Raw genomic sequence first — 4831 nt, 5'->3', positions numbered from 1 at the left:
GGGCAGGCCGTGCCCCCGGCCCATGGCGGCGAACGGGGGAGCAGATCCCCCCCCGCAGCCCGCGGGGGACCCCAGGCCGGGGCAGGGGGTGCCCGAGGGAGGCTGCGACCCGCGGGCAGCCCGGCCGGAGCAGCTCCTGGCAGGGCCTGTGGCCCCGCGGGGGGGAGCCCGGGCCGGGGCAGGTTCGGGGCCTGTGACCCCGCGGGGGGCCCGGGCTGGAGCCGGCCGGGCCTGAAGGGCGGCACCGCGGGGGGGCCCGGCCGGGGCGGTGCGTGAAGAGCTGCAGCCCGGGGGAAGGGCTCCCGCGGGGGAAGGTCGCGGAGGAGCCGCTCCCGTGGGAGGGACCCCGGGCTGGAGCAGGGCAGAGTGTGGGGAGCCTCCCCCGAGGGGCAGGGGCGGCAGGGACCGCCTGAGGGACCCCCCAGCCCCAGCCCCAGCGGAGAGAAAATTGGGAGTGAAGTTGATCTCGGGAAGAAAGGAGAGGTGGGGGAAGGTGTTTTAAGATTTGGTTTATTTCTCATTATCCTACTCTGATCTGATTGGTAACAAGTTAATTTTCCCCATGTCAGGTCTGTTTTGGTGATGGTAATTTGTGAGCGATTGCTCCCTGTCCTTACCTCGGCCAGTGAGCTTTTCATTCTATTTTCTCCCCCTGGCCCAGCTGAGGAGGGGAGCGATAGAGCAGCTTTGGTGGGCACCTGACATCCAGCAAGGGTGAACTCACTACAATTCTTTATTTGTCATGGGAGCAGCAGAGTTGAACAAAATAGGGGAGGGGACAAAAAGTTGAATGAAAAAGAAGGGAACCCCAGGTTCCTTGTCCCTCTTCTCCCCAGAACTGATGTTGCCAGTGCTGTTGTTCCAGGCTTGCTAGCCCAAGTCAGAAGACTGTCTCTGCTTTCAGACCATTAAAATCTTTACAACAGTATTCATTTCTTGTGGGTTTCCCAATAAGATAAAACACCAAGAACAAGTCAAACAGCAAAGCAACTATTTTATTTCTCCCCACTTTCTATTACTAAAAGAGCATGAGAAGCACTTGAGGGCAGTTTGCGGAGTGCATCTACCATCCAATATGACAAGTAGGTTAATTGGAATGAAGGAAAATGTGACCCTTGACTACAACTGCCCCTTAAGGGTATTGAGTTTAATGTTGTTGTTATTGTGTTCTGCAACATCGTGAGGCAAAACACAGCGATGGGCTCTTCTCAGCACAGGAGCTGTTCTCAACAAATGGAGCTGCACCGAGTGACTTGGATTAAATTTGACTAAATCTTGCCCCAAGAAATCTTTCCCTAGAAAATCCTGTAGCACTCACAAATATTTTAGGAGTGACAATGCTGGGTGTCCAGCTCAGCGGAAAAGCACACGGTCTATAAGGGAGCAATATGATATGCATCTTGCAGGCAGGAGAATGTGCGGATCACCTGCCATTTCTGTTGCTGGCTGTGCGTGCAAAGGAATCAGCTTTGTGACTTTGTGTGAATGTTGAGGGGAAAAATAGTAATCTTTTTTTTGGTTGGGTTTTTTTTTGTTTTTTTTTTTTTTTTTTTCAAAGAGAGAGAATGCATAGCAAGAAAATGTGTGCAAATTAATGTTAAAGAATGGTGATTTTTAGTCTATTTCACTTGAATGTTCTGCTCTGTTGAATGCAAGACAGTCTCTATGGAAATTCAGACAGTAAGAGTTGGGGCTACACACATTCAAATTTCAGTTGACCTCATTACAGCTCAGTGTTAAAAGCTGTTACTAACATGTCTAGAGCTTATTTTCACAAATTGGCCCTTCAGTTTCTGTGGGACTGCTCCATGGAATCAGGTTTTGAAGAAGGAAATGAATTGTACTCACAGTACTAGATTTCCTGCATGCACATGGAGATACCAGCAAGCATGGGGCAGATTTTGCTCCTTGGCTGATGTCCCTGCAGGATGATGCCTCCCTCCCTCCCTTCTTGCCCCCATGGAGCACCAACTAGATCTGGAGGGCTGTGTTGGCAGAGGAGGATGGTGGGTGGTGGGATGCTCCTGCTGTTGCCTCAAGACCTGAGAGATACCCATTCGGTCTTTTCACAGGGGCCTGTTCTCGGCTGTGGATTGAAGACCGCCAGGAGCCAGGTCCCAGCTCTGGCAGGAAATGCTGCCTGGAAATGTCTTCCTGAGGCAAATGGTCTGGTTGAGGGCACAGCTGTGAACAGAAAGGCCATGTGCAAGGTTATAATACCCCCAGAAAAAGCCCAAACTGTTGGAAATGGTAAGAAAGGCAGCATTAGCAAGAAGAAGAGAGAAAAACGTGGTCTGAGGAGATCCTCAAATCAGCTGGGATGTGTATACCAAGTAGATCTGGAAGTGCTAGTGGGATTTTTTTCTAGGCGAAGGCTATTTTTAGTTGGGGGATGTGAACAGTGCTAGGGTATAAAAGTAAAAGAATGAGGTCTCAAGAGTAATCCATCAGCAAAGCTGAAAAATATGTTTGTAAATAGAAATCAATCTACCTTACCTATGGTTTTCTATATTGTACCTGCTATAGTAATCCTTAACTGAAACTGAAAAAAAAAAGATTGCTCACCTCTGCACAGGAGGTACCGGGGAAAAAAGCAAAAAGGAATTCTTTCTGAAATAAGCGTACTCATGAAGGCCTGAGAGCTGGATTTAAAAAGGGAGACATTGTCCTTGTTCCCTCCCCTTGTCACAAAACAGGATTGACCCAAAATACCAGTTTTTATACATCCATTTGCATATTAGCTGTATTATTTCACCTTAAACAGAATCTGAACCATAGGTTCAGTCATACCTGTGCCACTGACTTCACTGGGAGCAGGACTGGTACACTTCCTCAGATTACCTGAACAATAAGCAATAAAACCATAGCTGTTCCTTAGACGCAAATCTGTTCTCTGACAGCAGAAAAAAGTTTCAAAAGCCTTCAAAAGGTTTATTATTAAATGAGATGGAAGTATTTTTCAAACTGTGGTAGAGGTTGACCTGTGACCTGGTAAGCAATGATTTGAATATTTTGAATTATCTGAACTTTTTTTTTTTACATCGTTCTTGGGTTTCTTTGGGATTCATAAACCACTTTGCTGAAGAGCGCCATTGCAGGGGAGTATTAGCAAAAGCACCAAGGGCACATAGGTGCTTACTGCCTCTTGAAATCTTAATGGAAATGCCTGCCTTACACCAGTGCAGTCCTTAGGGAAACAGACCAGCGGTGGTTTTTCTTGACACCTCAACAGTGGACAGTGAGTTTAAAAGCACAGTCTGATAAGCTGTGCTTGTTGCTGGTATGGGTTACCTGTTCTGCTCTGCTGTAGCTGTCTGTTACTCCTTTACTGTCCTGGCTGCATGTCGCCCCTGAGGCCCACCACCTCAGCTCTGCCGGTGTGGCTTTGCCTGGTCACTCTCTATGTGACTGATCTGTTGAATGATCCTTTTTGCCCTTTTCAGAAACCAAACCAAAAATTCCCGAAAGCCTTTATATTAGAAGTGAGCTTGTAAACCTGAGGGTTAATGACATCAGAGGAATAACTAAACCAGAACTAACTCAGCAGCAATATTGGATGGTGGCTAGAATAAAATAACGACTGAACTCAGATCACTAGTACCGCACTGTGTCTGGGATCCTACATACTGTGGATACTCCTAGTAAACTAGTTCTTAAACCAGTTTATGCATGTGCTGAAGCATTGGTTTGCAAATACACGTCTGGGAGCTTTCCTATCTCACTGTTCCAAGAAGGACTTTTTTTGGGTTTGGTATTTGCAGCACACAGAATGACTGGAAAAAACAGAGCAAACTAAAGTGACTTTTTGCTGGTACATGAAGAAAGCAGAAAGGAAAGAATTGTTACTGTTCTTAGATAGACCTGAAAGTAATAGCATTGTACAGATAAAGAAACATTTGGAAACACATTAGCGCTGGGATATTCCAGCTGGGACATGGAAATAACTTGTCTTGTTGGTGCTCGTTTTCAGACAACAGAAATGAAATCATGTCTCCAACATGGAAAGGTCAGCCAACGAGATTTTGCTAAATTCATCAAACTGTGCTCCCCACTGAGTAGCTATCACTGGTGTGCACTAAAGTAACATAGGGGCTGATGGTGTTTTCACCCAAACAGCACAATGTGGCCAGAATAGAAGCTGGGGAAAAAATGCATTGATCTTTTCATTTCCTGTGTTCTGAGAGAAGTAGGATTCCCTAGATGAAACTTAGCACATATCTTTCCTCCCCCATCTTTTATCTGGCAAAAAAACACTTAATGGCTTGAGAGAGAAACCACTGTTCCAGCCAGCATCACCTGGCAGTAACAAGATGCAGGAAAGTTCTCCAAGATTTCAGTTCAGTATTTTTGTTGAGCAATAAAACATAAGTTCAACCTGACTCTTCTCCTGAAACCAAGAAGAAAAAAAATCATTTGGTACAAAACTGTGTAAGGAGATCCTCACATATTTTGAAACTGGTTCAAAGCTACAACCATAATTGTCACAGCATCCACAGATTAGATGACATTTACAACAGTTTTTAATTAAATTTACTTAATTTAGATATTTATCAGCCAGAATCCATTGGCACACTTTCTTCCAGCTTTTTTAAAGGTTAAATGAGCAATATGTGTAAAGAGGTCTTTAAGGGAGTACACATTGTGTCAGCCTCAAATTATCCTGAAAGCCAGAACTGTGCTGGAGGATTTGTGGAGCGCTGGTGGAGGAGAAGGTGCCTCCTGCTCGCTGTGCTGACACCAGAGTGCAGTGTCTGACCTTCACACTGGCTGCTCCTGCCCAGGTTGGAGCCTGCGGTGCATCACAGCACAGAGTCACCTGGCTCCAGGCTCC

This window comes from Falco punctatus (genome assembly GCF_963210335.1).
Source record: "Falco punctatus genome assembly, chromosome: 2".
Classification (NCBI taxonomy): Eukaryota; Metazoa; Chordata; class Aves; order Falconiformes; family Falconidae; genus Falco; species Falco punctatus.
This window is presented reverse-complemented; position numbering follows the sequence as displayed.